The 16,171-nt window shown below is 44.0% G+C and overlaps 1 long non-coding RNA gene and 1 pseudogene across 6 annotated transcripts in view; both read left to right on the forward strand.

Moving 5' to 3' along the window:
* Positions 1 to 16,171, forward strand: part of LOC127492122 (uncharacterized) — a 140,826-nt gene that overhangs the window by 116,612 nt on the left and 8,043 nt on the right. For 2 of the 6 annotated variants that reach the window (XR_016213238.1, XR_016213239.1), the window contains exon 3: positions 9,625 to 9,850. The exons of 1 other annotated variant lie outside the window; for it this stretch is intronic. This is a non-coding gene — a long non-coding RNA (uncharacterized LOC127492122). Of the gene's footprint in view, positions 1 to 9,547; positions 9,851 to 13,053; positions 13,145 to 16,171 lie in introns of all 6 variants that reach the window. 3 more of the 6 variants (XR_016213241.1, XR_016213242.1, XR_016213243.1) reach the window with 3 other exon arrangements.
* Positions 13,906 to 16,022, forward strand: LOC149124572 (nibrin pseudogene; annotated as a pseudogene).

Consider the following 16,171-nt stretch of genomic DNA (forward strand, 5'->3'; position numbering starts at 1 on the left):
GGCCAGCCCATAGAAGAGCTTCAATAAATGTTAATTCCCTTACTTTCCTCCCAGGCAGAGCAGCAAAGTAAATTGGATGCTTACTGATCATCTCCCCCTTCAGCCTAATGTGTATAAGATTAACACTCCCTCCATCCTCCCCTACTTTGCATCTAGTGACACTTCTTACAAGGACACTATGCCATGGAGACTGGCCCTATGCTTAGCAAGAATAAAGAACTACACACATCCTGTAATTTCAGGAGCACTGAAATCTTTATTTGCCTCAAATGCCTCTTTTTTAGCATACTTCTTAGAATTGGGATATTACTTCCTCTGAGGCTTTCCTTTGGGCTACAGTATTATCTCCAGATGTTTTTGTTGGAGTGCAGCTGTCTTACCTGAGTAACAGTCTCTTGTCATCTGCACATCAGCATGGATTCATGCAGGTGAAGACCCTGCAGAACCGGAGGGTGGGAACCGTGGATTTACGCAGACAGGAGAGCAGGACAAGCTGGAGTTGTTGAGAGGGAAGAAGGTAGGATGAAGCAGGCAGGGTGTGCCACATGGGCTCAGGATAGACTGGGTCTATTAACCCACTTTGTGCAGGCAGCTCCCCTATCTCCAGGAGCAGAACTAGAACAAGCCTAGGGAGCCTCTCCCTGGGGCTCTCAGAGCCCAGTGGGTGGTGGGTCCCTGTGCCATGGACACCTTGCACTGAGCCTATGGCAGGAGCAGATTATGGTGATGAGCTCTGATGTGGCTCTGTCCTGTTGTGTCATCAGATGCAAACTCAGAGAAGGTTTCAGCGGATCTGTGTATGCAATGGGTCACAAGAAGAATAAAAAGGATGATAGAAATGGAGAGGGAGCTACCAGGGTCAAGTACTCAAATTACTATTGACACACAGACATCAGAGTCCTTGTAGGTTGATTTAAAAAATAAGGAAAGCAGCATAACTCCGACATAGCAATTGCCAGTGGGTGGAGAACCAGGACGCCTGAGGATAAGTTGGTTGCAAATAAATATAAGAAGTGGAAATATAAACAGCCTTTTAAAATATATATATATATAAAGAAATATAGGGTCTGAAGAAGAGCAAACTAGGCAGATAGAGGCATGTTTTGCATTTAAACTCTGGTGTGTGATATAAGAAAAACTACTAATTGGGTCCAGAATGTAGGAGTTGATGCAAGGAACAAGATTTATTCAAGAGGCCAGCAATCTTGTCTCAAATGCTTTCCCTGCCTTGCTAATTATCGCAAGAACAATTTTGAAAGAAAGAAGAGAAAAGTTAGGGAGAATGATGGCCTCAGCTGACTGACTAGCTGATGTCCAAGGTCAACTTGAAACCTGATAGGTGGTCCCTTAGATTCAAGGCTGGACTGTTCCCAGCAGGTAGAGCTCCCGTTAAGTCTTCTGATTCTAGCCATTTCCTTGTAGTCATTCCCTGGAATTCTTAAGCAGGCATTGTTTGTCTCTTCAAACACAATTTTGATTGGTGACAAGATCAGAAATTAGCTTTTGTTAATCAGAATGTGAAAAGAGAAAGGAAGGTATATTCTCCTATAGTCACATACATACAGTAGTAGCAAAACCAGCACTACCTCATTAAGCAAGTTTACACGTGTAGCACTTCTCTCTGAAGGCCAGAGCTTAATTACTATCATTTCAGTGTTTCCAAAATTGCTGTGGAAACAGGGATGCTGTAAACACTTCGTCATTCCCAGTTTACAAATGAGATGATGAAGGCCCAGCCAGACGATGACTTGTGTGACAGATGTACGTGTTCCTTGTGCTTCTGTCTGCAGCCCAGTTTATTGTTGAGATGCACCCATGTCCACCCATAGCCTTACGATGAATGTTTCATCAAAGTGCCTGGTGATGCAGAAAAAGAGTTGCAATGTAGCCCTTATTTTGTTGTGAGAATGAGAAATACATACAGAGTAAATATCTCCACAAAATGGAGAGGTTGAAGGTCTTTCATGAATTACACAGATTCGAAATGGATCCTTTCCTGCCAAAAGTTGGGGGAGGCTCTAAACCCCTTCCTCCTGTCACAATGAGCCATTTTGCAGCTGTCATTCTGCAGCTCCCAGAGTCATGTTTATGCATTGGAGAGATAATAGTAACAAATAACATTTACTGAATAATTGCTGTGTGCCACATTGAGCACTCGACATACTTTATCTCGTTATATAGCTGGAATCGTTAAGCTAGCAAATAACAGATGTGGTTAGAACCAAGGAAATCGCGTGGTTAGAAGCAAGGAAGTAGCAAATAAAAATAGACATGGTTACAACTAAGGAAATAAAGATTCTGCACTGAACAAAAAAGCAACTTTTGTGTAATTGCAGAAAAGTCTGGGATTCTCTGATATTTGTAGGTAAATCCTGAGGCCATCTGTTGATGCTCATGTGGTTTGTTGGCCCAGGTGGGGTGTGCCGAGGGTCAGCAGGCGACCCCCTAAACAGGCTAACGGAGAACCAGAGCCAGGACAGAGCTCTTGGCCACACATCCCAAATGGGGAGAGATTGACAGTTAAGAAGACAATTACATCATAAGGAAACAAGCATAGTGATTATGGGTCATTTAATATGAATTCCTACTTCAGTTCATCTGCTAATAAAGTATACTTAATTCATGATATATTTTTTTTTTTTGGACAGGCAGAGTGGACAGTGAGAGAGAGAGACAGAGAGAAAGGTCTTCCTTTGCTGTTGGTTCACCCTCCAATGGCCACTGCGGCCGGCGCGCTGATCATGTCCGTGTTGATCTGAGGCCAGGAGCCAGGTGCTTCTCCTGGTCTCCCATGGGGTGCAGGGCCCAAGGACTTGGGCCATCCTCCTCTGCACTCCTGGGCCACCGCAGAGAGCTGGCCTGGAAGAGGGGCAACGGGGACAGAATCCGGTGCCTCGACCAGGACTAGAACCCAGTGTGCCAGCGCCGCAGGTGGAGAATTAGCCTAGTGAACCGCGGCGCCGGCCTCATGATATATTTCTATGGTCTTTCATGGTTTTTACGAAGTTGCAACTTAGAAGAACTTTTTTGGGTATTGCTAACCTGTGAATGCAGTTGTTGACAGGATTCTGATTTTGACCTTTTATGTTGTAGCTCATGTTCATTGACTTGGACAGATGTTTACAGCATATTTTGAGAGACTTAAGTATAAAACACCAGGTATGATTTAGTCTCATTTTGTCAAATAAAAGAATAAGCAAACAAAACTCTAAACAGAATTATTTATTAGAACTGGAAAATGGGAAACAACTAACTGTGAAACACTGGTTAAGTAGTTCAAGCAGACGCCTGGGCAGCCGTTACAAATGCTGCTCTGGAAGAATTTCCTGACACTGAGAGGGGCAGGCACCTGCTGAGTGGTTCAGCAGACAGTTAAGATGCCTCTGTCCCCCACTGGAGGGCCTGCATTCAATTTCTGGCTCCAGCTTCCTGCCAGCACAGACTCTGGGAGACACCAGAGTGACTCAAGTGATTGGTCTCCTACCACCCACATCTACCTGTGACCTAGATTGAGTTCCATGTTCCCGGCTTCAGCCTGGCCTGGTCTTGGCCACTGTGAGCATTTGAAGAGTAAACTGCCAGATAGACACACTCTCATTGTCTCTGTCTCTCAAACAAAATTATAAATTAAAAAAATCCTGATACCGACAATGTTCATAACTTAGTGTTAAGAGTGATAAAACAGGCCGGTGCCTCGGCTCACTAGGCTAATCCTCCACCTTGCGGCGCCGGAAAACCAGGTTCTAGTCCCGGTTGGGGCGCCGGATTCTGTCCCGGTTGCCCCTCTTCCAGGCCAGCTCTCTGCTATGGCCAGGGAGTGCAGTGGAGGATGGCCCAAGTACTTGGGCCCTGCACCCCATGGGAGACCAGGAGAAGCACCTGGCTCCTGCCATCGGATCAGCGCGGTGCGCCGGCCGCAGCACGCTGGCCATGGTGGCCAATGGAGGGTGAACCAACGGCAAAAGGAAGACCTTTCTCTCTGTCTCTCTCACTGTCCACTCTACCTGTCAAAAAATTAAATAAAAAAGAGTGATAAAACAATCCCAAATAGTTTAATCTATTTTTTAATAAGATGGAATTTATACCTAGACAAAAACATTTAGAACTATAGATAATAATATGTTCACTTGCTTACTTTGGGTGGTATAGTTTCTGTTTTTTTTTTTTTTTTTTAACAAAATTTAAGTAGATTTTGTTTTTCAGAGCAGTTTTAAATTTAGAGAACTGAGGAAACAGTACAGAGAGTTCCCATATATCCCACACTCAGTTTCCCCTACTGTTGCCATCTTACATTAATATTATACATTTAATTGATGAACTGATACTGAAGCATCCTTAGTAGTTGGTGCAGATTATGATGCAAAACATCGTTATTGCTGCATATTTCTTTGTTTTTAAATAACATTAGATCCCATCCAGAACACCAGAGCCCCTCTTAGCCATGATCATTTTCCAGACATTTCCTCTTTCTGTTGCCCTTGATGGTGTTGAAGAGGATTGATGAGGATTCTGTAGAACATCCCTCCACTGGGACTATTTTTTCTGATATTTCTCTCATGTTTAGACTGTGATTATGGATTTTGGGGAGGAAGAGTTTATTTTTATACCAGTAAAATTCATCTGTATCTATTTCCTAAAAATGAATGTGCATCACTTTTGTACTATTTATGATGATGAAAATCCTGAGCCGTCACATACAAGTGCGGTTGCCCAGGTCAGCACCAGGTGAACTTGTGGTTGGCACATTTTCTCCTCAGCACATTTCAGTGTCTTTCATCCCCTTTCTTACCCCGTTTCAATGTCTCAGACAGTCAATGAAAGTTGAAGTTACAGCTTCTTTGCGGAGACACTTGTATTGGAATATAAGATTTTTAAAATCTGAGAGAGTCTGAAGACCCAAAGGAATGAGACTGTAATGGTGGGTTTGCAGGTGCTGGTGGCAGAGATGCTAAGGGTGGACGGAGGAGGGGCCGTTCCTGTCACCTCCACCCCTAATGCTGCAGAGTGGTTATGCTGTGTGACCTGCTCACAGCGAGACTCAGACGACTTAGAACTTGCAGGTTATCAAAGGAGTAAAATCCTGTATCTGCCAGAATTGGAATTAGTCCTGCAGTACAATTTTCTTCGCTATCCTGAAATATGTGTTTTTGCCTTCAAAGCCTTGTGACTTCCTTCTTTTCGTAACAGCAGCCAGATTTGCTTTTAGTGCCTCTCCCTTCCCCTCCCCTGGGAAGGGGACTTTTGGACCAGACTCAGAGTCAGAGAGCACCCACCTCTCTCACAGTGATTGGTGGATCTGGGATGCACCTGTGGCTCTAAGTGAGTCTATGGGTGATTGCCCTGGGAATTTCTCTAAAGTTACTCCAGAGGTAGAATTTTCTTTCTGTTGTCAATGTTAAGCTGATGAGATATAAGCCTGGGATTGGGAGGGATCATCTGGACGACCATAGAGAAACAATCTGAGGAGGAGGCAACATGAAGGAGAACAAACCTGGGAGGTGAAAAGGAGACTCCCGAGGCTGACATCAGAGCACCTGCTTCTTTTAAGCCATGTTTACCTCCTAGATTGTTCAGTTACGTGAGCCAGTTAAGCCTTCTTTTTTTTTTCCTTAGGTCAGTTCAGGTTGTATTTTTATTACTGGTAATGGAAGAGTCGAGACTATAAGATTCTCTCAAAATCTTCTTCCCCTAAACAAATGAACTAACTTTCACCCAAGTGTCTCACTTTAGCATCATTTTCATACTTATGAATGTCATTTATTTTATTTTTAGGTTCTGCTATCTTTTTTTATAGAAACAATAAATATAGCCATTCAAAATTCAGTCAAGCTGATTTTTATTTTCCAGGTTATCTTGACAGCTTATCTCTATTTGGTGACATAATCCAATTCAGAATACATTAAAATATGCAAGCTATAGCACATAGGGTCTGTGATTAGGACATAGCTACCCTTTTGTGACTTGAAAATGTTTTACTCCATTTAAACAAGCCTGTTGGCCAGAGAGGATCTCTCTCTCTTTCTAGTTCTCTCTCTCTTCCTCCCTCCCTCGCAGTTTCTTAACTATCAGGAAATTGTAGTCAGTTGTCATGACAACAGCATCAACTCAACTCTGCTGCTCTTAAAGGGTCATCTGTCAAAGGAGCAATCAGTCTTTTTTTCTACCACATCCCAATCACTGAGCCAAGGTGAAACAAAGTCAACAGAGTAACACAGGATTATTTTCATGAGAAAAGGTGTGAAGGTGATAAAAGAGTTCATAGAGGGCAGGCCATGAATGTGTGGCCATCTCACAGTCCCTTAAACTGCATCCCAGCTCCCAACTCTGCTATTTTCTTGCTGACTGGCTGTGAAGAGCTTATTAAAATCTCTAAGCATCTGAGAGATTAGGATAATGATAGGATAATAACCTAATATGATGTGTCAAACAACAGTATGCCTAAAAAATAACATGGCTGGTATGAAGTTAAAAGATCTGGTCCACAGAGCATCAGATTCAGCGGCTGACCTAGAGGAAGCAGCCAGTGATGTCAGTGGCTATTTTTTTTAAAGATTCATTTATTGGGGCCGGTGCCATGGTGCACTAGGTTAATCCTCCGCCTGCGGTGCTGGCATCCCATATGGGCACCAGTTCTAGTCCTGGTTGCTCCTCTTCCAGTCCAGCTCTCTGCTGTGGTCTGGGAAAGCAGTAGAAGATGGCCCAAGTACTTGGGCCCCTGCACCCACATGGGAGACCAGAAAGAAGCACCTGGCTCCTGGCTTTGGATCCGTGCAGCTCTGGCCATTGCAGCCATTTGGGGTGTGAAGCAACTGAAGGAAGACCTTTCTCTCTGTCTCTCTCATTGTCTGTAACTCTACCTGTCAAATAAATAAATAAAATCTTTAAAAAATTCATTTATTTATTTGAAAGGCAGAGTTGGAGAGAGAGGGACACACACACAGACACACAGAGAGAGAGAGAGAGAGAGAGGCCTTCCATCAGTTGGTTCACTCCTTCAGTGGCCACAATGGATGGAGCTGGGCCAATTCGAAGCCAGGATCTTCCTCTGGTTCTCCCACAGGGGTGCAGGGGCCCAAGCACTTGGGCCATCTTGTTTCTTTCCCAGGCACATAGCAGGGAGCTGGATCGGGAGTGAAGCAACTGGGACTGGAACCAGTGCCCATATGGGATGCTGGCATTGCAGGCAGCGGCTTTACTGCTATGCCACAGTGCTGGCCCTGTCAGTGGCTATTTTGATTCACAGTTGTGGTGTCACATCTGCAATTGGTATATGCTTAAAATGGATACTTATTAATATGCCTGCATATTAGAGGCATATCAAAGTAGAGAAAGTTAAGGATCAAGCTGATTAGATGTTAGAGAATGATAGATGTGTTGAAAGGAAAACACAATAAAGATATGACTTGGGTAAATTATTCACTTTCTTGCCTGTTCTGGAGTTATGACTAGAAGTCTTAATAAAAGAATTAAACTGTGAATGAGGCTCAGAAATATGGCTATAAACTTTGGACCCCTGCCACCACCCCCTGAGGCTCGTTGAACAGTATTGAATGTTGCATGGTGGATATCTATGGATTTTTCTATTGTACTGAAGTTGAAATTTAGAATAGATATCTTCAGAACTATTTGTATCCCATGGTTCTTTTTTTTTATTTTTTGACAGACAGAGTGGACAGTGAGAGAGACAGAGAGAAAGGTCTTCCTTTTGCTGTTGGTTCACCCTCCAATGGCCGCTGCGCAGCTGGCGCACCGCGCTGATCCGATGGCAGGAGCCAGGTGCTTCTCCTGGTCTCCCATGGGGTGCAGGGCCCAAGTACTTGGGCCATCCTCCACTGCACTCCCTGGCCACAGCAGAGAGCTGGCCTGGAAGAGGGGCAACCGGGACAGAATCCGGCGCCCCAACCGGGACTAGAACCTGGTTTTCCGGCGCCGCAAGGTGGAGGATTAGCCTAGTGAGCCGTGGCGCCGGCTTCCCATGGTTCTTTATCAGGATATGATTTTCAAAGCAAATGCTATCATTTGACTTTTCTGAATGAGTAGATGTCATGGAAATCTCATCAGCATTAAAACAACATAGCATTCCTCATGTTTTATTCTGAAAAGACAATAAATGCTTTCAGGACAGGCCTGCTCCATCTTTCCTGAAACCCTGCATAGTGGCATGATCAAAGGAGTATAAAAATTCAAATAATGTAATTATTATGGATTTGAGCAGTTTCTCCTGTCTTTTGATGAGGTGCTAACACCAAGGGAGCTTGGTTGGCCTCCAGTCCTTGAAGTTGTTGCTTCTGATTCATTTCTGTTAGGCAGATATTTGGGGATAATGGGCCTTGAGGATGAATGTGGATTAGGTTCATTAGCAGCAAAAGAAAGCTGAGCTAGAGCCATTTGCAAATTTGACACCAGTTGTTTAATGAACTCTTGAACTCACTGCCTAAATTGCTGGGTAGCTACAGGATTTCTTTCAGTCACAGCACTACAACAGGGAACAGACTATTTACAAACAGTGTTTCTTGTACAGCTGGGTAGAACTGAGGGTCATTCATTTATGTTCAGCATTTCCAAAGGTTAGCCATGTGAATCATACAACTGAGACTGGCATCACATGGCTTCAGGATGTCACCACATCAAACACCCGGCTGGCGTCAGGGAAGGAAGCTTGATGTCATTGTATGTTTGGCCTATATGTTTTCTTAACCTAACAGCTTGCTTCCTGTGAGGGCAATGTCTCCAGGGACGACACAGAAATTTTCAGGAAGACTTCTACCATCTTCTCATGCTAGTGAACCAAACCATACAGCAAAATGCCCATTTGGAAAATAGGTTCTTTTTTTTTTTTTTAAAGGTTTATTTATTTGAAAGTCAGAGAGAAAGTTACACAGAGAGGAGAGGCAGAGAGAGAGAGGTCTTCCATCCACTGGTTCACTCCCCAATTGGCCACAACAGCTGGAGTTGCACTGATCTGAAGCCAGGAGCCAGGAGCTTCCTCTGGGTCTCCCACCTGGGTGCAGGGGCCCAAGTGCAGGGGTCATCTTCTGCTGCATTCCCAGGCCATAGCAAAGAGCTGGATAGGAAGTGGAGCAGCTGGGACTTGAATCGGTGCCCATATGGGATGCTGGCACTACAGGCGATGGCTTTACCCGCTACGTCACAGTGCCGGGCCCAGAAAATAGGTTCTGAATTAAACAAATAAAAATGCAAGGGAAGAAAATTTGCCAAGTGGTATAATATAGAGATTTTACCAAGGATGTTGAGCTGGGCAGTAGTTAAAATACACGTTACATTGACCTAATGATTTGCATCTTTTGTTATCACAATTGTACAGCACAGTTTTAGTGCTATAGTTACAGCAACCACAACCAGTCACACGAGCTACAACCTACTCCAGGCTTATGTTCTGGTTTTCATTTCTGGGCTCATGAACTATCTACATATGGTATTCTTCCTTTAAAGAGCTTTATGACTTTCAATTACCCAATAAATAAAACTCTGCTTTTGCATTTTGATAGCTAGCCATTTGTTAATTGTTTAAATTTATTTATTTCAGAAACAGAGATAAAAATGAAGAGAGAAAGAGAGAGTTCATATTCTCTACTTCACTCCTTGAATGTCCACAATGACCAGGACTGGTCCAAGCCAAAGCCAGAAGCTGAGAACTCAATCTGAGTGTCCCACAGGAGTGGCAGAGACATAACTACTTAAATGGCCACCTACCACCTCCTGGAATGTGCATTATCCAAAAGCTGGAAGAAAGAGCAGAGCCAGAACTTGAACACAGACACTCAGATATGGAACACACACAGGCATCCCAGCTGGTGGCTTCACTGCTAGACCAAATGCCAACCCCTGAGTAAGTATTTTACCCTCAACATATCTATAGCCTGATTTAAGGTGAGTGATTTAAAATAGAAAAAACAACGAAAGGTGCATATAATTGAATCTGTGTTTTCCCTGAATTCCCTGAGCAAATGGTTACTTGAAAGCCAACAGGGCTATGCTGCTCTCTTAGCTGTAGATCTGACCAATCCAGAGCCTCTATTTGGTTTCCACGTTTGGTGCTTGCTGATCTGATGGGTGAAGAATCCCTCGCTGAACCCATTGTCTCCTGAGGGGAAGTGTCATCTCATTCAGCATGATGTGGCTCCAGGGCCTGGCATGGTACCCAATGTATAGTGGACATTTAAGGATTTTGATTTAGTGAATGAGCAATTTTAGGTTTGCCAATGCAAAGGAAACCACTCAGGAAAAGCCAGCATATATTTATTTGTGGCTGCTTGGCAAATAGGCTCTTTGGGAAATAAATTGGTTATCTAGCTTTTATCCTCCAAATTGCATTATTGTCATGGAACATGCTATAGGTGTGGCATCATGTGAAATATATATACATTCTGATTTAAGAGATAAAACAGTGCATCGAATGACAAATGCCTTCGGATGACTCTCCAGTGAGGACTTGGATTCTGAACTTTAAATTCCTTCCAGCAAGGTGAGCTAATTTGCTTTAGCTAACAGTGGCTCTGCCTGGCTACCCCCTGCCTATAGCTTGCTGACTGTATCAGACAGGAGAGGAGTGACTCATTAGAAAATCACAGCCACTCTAAGAGACCAGGCACCAGAGGGAGATGACCTTTTTTTAAAAATTAATTAATTTATTTATTAATTTATTTTTTGACAGGCAGAGTGGACAGTGAGAGAGAGAGACAGAGAGAAAGGTCTTCCTTTGCCGTTGGTTCATCCTCCAATGGCCGCTGCAGCTGGAGCACTGTGGCCAGCACACCGCGCTGATCTGATGGCAGGAGCCAGGTACTTATCCTGGTCTCCCATGGGGTGCAGGGCCCAAGTACTTGGGCCATCCTCCACTGCACTCCCTGGCCACAGCAGAGAGCTGGCCTGGAAGAGGGGCAACCGGGACAGAACCCGGCGCCCCGACCGGGACTAGAACCTGGTGTGCCAGCGCCGCAAGGTGGAGGATCAGCCTAGTGAGCCGCGGAGCCGGCCGAGATGACCTTTTAGGGCAGGCTGTCCCTGAGTTATTATCAGTCCACAAAAACCACCAAAATAGGAAAATCCCCACCTCCAGAACCAGTATTTTCTATGAAAAATAATTAATCAAGCTGTTAGTGGGTGTCTTATCAAGAAAGCAAAATTAGGGAAAAGATCATGACAGATTTGTTTCTTTACATTTCCACCAGTGGCTTGGCTGCCATCTTAAGATGCCTCAAGCCTGCGCCTGGATCCTGTTAGAGTCAGTTCCCCACCCTTGTCCACTTGCTGATGGTGATGGGGAAGCTTCTGCATTTGTTTCCATGTTGGCTGACCCTTTGGCTTGGGTTCTCAAGCCTTCAGTGTCCCTCCCAAGGACAGGGACGGGAATACATCCTGGAAACGCAATTCAGTTCCCCCAGCGTTCACTGCGAGAGAACTCAGGCAACCAACAACTCAGTGACTCCGCCAGATGTTTTTGTTTCTTAGCCTCGGGCACCTTGCCCTGCTGTCTCGCATGCAGAGGGTGATGCCTGGCACCCTGCCCGGTGCCACCAGGAATGAGCACGGCCCCAGGGAGTACTGCCAAGTCATTCAGCCTGCTGCCTTCTGGGAGCCCCGTGGCCACGGGACAAACGCGCTGCGCTGTATGCTCAGAACTCTGTCAGGGGGAAGTGTCTGAGAGCTTCCCGTGGCTGTAAGTTCTGAATCCACGTTCTGGGTTTTAAGCCGTTTTGTTTACCATTGCATTGGCCACGTTGTGCAATTGCGGTAACTGAGGGGGCTCATTGGATGGAAGCCATGGGTTTCATGGCTGGGTCTGTAGCCACATATCAAGGGGAAAACATGCGGCTCTCAGTGAAGACGGAAGTCACCTAAACAGTAAACAGGGATACAGAGACCCCTGCCAATCATCACGGATCCAAAGACTCATGTTTCATAAGAGCATCGTGCTGTAGAAAAGCACAGAGCTCGGATCAGAAAGTTGGGCTGCTGGCCCCGCCCCTACTCACCATCCGTAAATTGAGTCCTTTGTGTTTTCAATTTATTTTTAATTCTTTTCTTTTCCTGTGAGAACAGTTTGCTTGTTGTATGGACTTATTTCTCACACTAAAAAGAAAATATCTTCACCTGCTTCCATGGTGGTTTCAAAGCAGACTTTAGCCGGGATTAGTGGAGTCAGCGTGGCAGGGTGGCTGCTGATACCCAGCCATGGCTATTGCCAGATTTTCCCTAGTTGGGACCAGCTCTGGCCTAGATGGTCTCTGAAGAGAACTGTATAGACTTTTGACTGGTGTTGAGGACAAGGTGGGGAAGTGTGGGGAGCAAACCGGACTAGACTGTTACTGGAATTAAGACTTATTCTATGCATCTGCTCTCCCACAATATGGCGCTGGGAGAGAAGTAAACAGCTTCCGCACAGCTGCCTCCAGTTCAACCAATTAACTGTAGGACTTGCTCCTGATTGGAGGAGAGCAGCGTACTCGGCGTGTGGGCAGCCGAGTTGGGATTGGCGGAGGAGGACTATAAAGGAGGAGAGAGACGGCATGCACCAGGAACATCTATGGGGAACATCTAAGGGAACCCGTGCAGCCCCCGAGAGAACCGGCCGGCGGTGTGCCGCTCCCCTGCGGAAGTGGGGAATGCGGCCAGGGGGAACTGCCCTTCCACGGAGGTGGAAGGGATAGTAGCCAACCCGGGAAGAACCAGCAGCAAACCCGGGGAGGGCCGAGCAGACGAAAGAACAGCGCAGGGTTCAGTGTCGTTCCTCCACGAAGAGGGGGAGCGACAGGGAAGGACAAACTGCCCTTTTAACTGAACATGATCAATCATTTGACATCATGCTGGGTTAACTGTGAACTTCTTGGTAACCAATGTGAGTCAAACAGATGAAATCCACACATTGGAAGGAAAAGATAATTTGAAGCTTGGTCCCTTGGTTGATGAACTGAGAAAGGCAGAACAGGCCTTCCTGAACTTGGAAGCCACAGGGTAGCGTTCACTTTGGAGTATGTGGAAGCACACTCAGAATGGAGTATAAGCCTGTGGTTGCTTGCTTGTCTGATTTAGATGTTCCTGGGAAAACTCAAAATTAAGGCTGTGGCAACCTGGAGGACTTCCTGCAAGCAGCTGGACAGAAGAGTGCACTCACCTTGCCAAGGTATCCCTTAAAGTGATCATGAAAACAGCATGTTGACTCAATTGTGGACGCCCTGTTGTAAAGCCGGAGTGTTTAACTGATGTTTTCAAAGCAGTTCCTGTCCAAAGAATACCCTTTACAAACTGAAAGTTGTTATTTACCTATTGATGAGCTAGCTAGTGGGAGTGAAAACGCGGATCTACCTGGATAATAGGAAAGAAAACAAATCTTCAAGGGGAAAAGATTTATATTTGTAAGTGCCAAGCTGCCCAAGACATTAAGCTCAGTAGTTGTTTTTGGAGGTGAATAAGCTGTGGTGATAACAGAAGAAAATAATAAAAAAATGTTTTTCATCTCCTGGAAACTATGTTATTGATATAGGAATAACAAGCACCCAGATCAATTTTTTTTAAAGATTTATTTATTTGAAAAACAGAGTTACAGAGAGAGAGAGATGGATGTACAGAGAGGGAGAGGGAGAGATCTTCCATCCACTGGTTTATTTCCCAAAAGACCACAAAGGCTGGGGCTGGACCAGGCTGATGCCAGGAGCTTGGAACTCCATCTGAGTCTTGCACGTAGGTGGCAGGGATCTAAGCATTTGGGCCGTCTTCCACTACTTTCCCGGGTTATTAGCAATAACCTGGATCAGAAGTGGGGCAGCCAGGATGTGAACCAGCACTCATATGGCATGCCAGTGTTGGAGAGGGCAGCTTAACCCATTGCACCACAACAGCTGCCCCAAGCACGCAGACTATCAGAAATAATGGATTCATTCGATCATGGATATGCTTCAAAAATCAAAGACAAGTCTAGGACCAAGGCTTTTGCAGGGCTTGTCAGTCAAGAACAGATTAACACTGAGTGCCCTAGTGGACAGTACAACATGTGTAGCTGAAACTGACTTGGAACAAGCACAAACATGGCTGGGCTTGATGGAAAGGCCAAAGAAATAAAAATCTCTAGGAAGAAATAATAATCTGGAATGCTTTCACAAGAAATATGTACTATAAGGAACTTAACGAATAAGCTGTGATAATAGTCATATCAAGCATTAGGGTGAAAATTCCTGTCTATCAGCTTTTGTCAGCTAAGTTCCCAGGTGTAAATGAAAGTAGAGATGGACCTCTGAGCATCAGTGGGACCAACTCCATTCAAATTACCCTCAGTTGTTTCTCAACAAAGAGAAAGGGATGGAGTAAATCAAGAAATGCTTTCATTCAAATCACAAAATTAGAAATGTCTTGTTCTACACCCTCAGTGTGGAAAAATAAGGAGCAGCATCTATCTTACAATGAGCCTTAGACAAAAAATGAGATTACTTAGTTACAGATTTAAAATAAATGTGAAAAAAATCTACAAATTAATTTCTTTCTACAGAAGAGCAGTCATCAAAAGGAAAGAAGGAAGGGAGGGAGGGAGGGAAGGAAGGAAGGAGGGAAGGAAGGAAGGAGGGAAGGAAGGAAGGAAGGAATTATTTGTACATAGAACAGGAAGTATTGAAATAGTTGTTTGAGAATAAAACACCAGAGTTAGGAAATGAATTGAAAATTCAAATGCAAGAAAAGATGTCAATATTAGAAAAAGGCCAAGAATGGATACAGAAATATATACTTTTAATGATTAAACAATGCCAGATAAGAAAAAAAATCTCAAGAAAATGAAATTGGGAAGAAATGGGTGCTGAAAAAAGCATCATTATGGCCAACTAAAAATGCATCTGACAGTGACGAACTTCAGGGCAACAGTGAGATGCTTCCAAGAAAAGTGTTAGTGACTGAATTTAGATCACTGGTGGTTAATAAGTCCAGTCCCAGAAGTCCATCTGGTGTAAATAATGATTATGGTCAATGACAGAATTCCCAGAAATGCAGAAAAGGTCACATTTCCTGGGGCAGGAAAACTTCCCCACATCATTGGAAGATCAGATCTAATAGCTCATCATGCTCAAAATAATACAGAATTGGAAAAGGGGTTAGGGCAGGAAATGGAGGTGCAAAATTTATACGCAAAAAGGAAAAATCTCTTTTTGATTATCTCTTTAGATGTAATCCTAATGTCAAAAGGAGAAGGTAACAGGATTTTAAAAAGAACTTAAGGGAAAACATTTCCTACCAAGTATTTTTTTTCAGCTAAGTGGGATACAAGAATATAGGGTATAGAAGAGATTTATGTGATAAACATTGCATAGCTTAACTTTGCTAAATGTGCAAAACTAAAGAAGAAAATGTAAGTGAATGGGTGTGCAACTTTATCAGACTCTCATCATGTCTTTATTTCCTCACCTCTATAATAGAGTTCATTTATTTACTTAGCAAACATTGATTGAGCATTTCCCTCTACTGGGCACTGACTCGGGACATACTTCTTTTCCTTTAGGTGGAGTCATTGTTCAGGGATGAATTCAGACACAACCTAGAGATACAAGCCTAGAGTCCTAGGAATATGGTGGTCCAAAAAGTCTCTTCTGCTGGGACAATGATGCTTTATCAAGAGGGGATGCATTGAGCTGAGCCTAGAGAGATGAGCTGGGATTTTGTCAAACTTGAGCAGTGAGACTTGGAGAAAGAGCAGGAGGAGATTTGGGGGAGCATAAAAGGCAATGAAAAAACACCTGGAAACAGGAAGACACTGCTCCTGGAGGAAGGTACCTCATTTCACAGAATACTTGTAACAACACCTCGTAGACCAGGAAAATGTCCAAATTTTTTTTTCTGATGACCAAAGTGATATATTTTTATTGAGTAGTGAATTTAGAAAATGTCAGTATAAAAAAGAAATAAAAGCCATCTAGTACCTCTCCTCCCAGAAAAAAATTGTTTTCACTGTAATGTGCTCTTTACTGTGTATATTTGCCTGATGTTTAAGTTGCCATCTGAAGAATGAGATGGGATTACTGGTAGGTCTAGAGGAGGCATCTCAAGACAGAAATGAGATTGTGGAAGGTCAGATAGTAGAGCTTGGCTTCTCGAGGGAACTGGATGAAGGTCAAGGACTGGATGACAGAAAGAGGGATGGGATGAGGTTGAAGATTGTCAACCAGATCAC

This window comes from Oryctolagus cuniculus, chromosome 9, assembly GCF_051225735.1.
Source record: "Oryctolagus cuniculus isolate XC-2025 breed Fujian yellow rabbit chromosome 9, ASM5122573v1, whole genome shotgun sequence".
Taxonomy (NCBI): Eukaryota; Metazoa; Chordata; class Mammalia; order Lagomorpha; family Leporidae; genus Oryctolagus; species Oryctolagus cuniculus.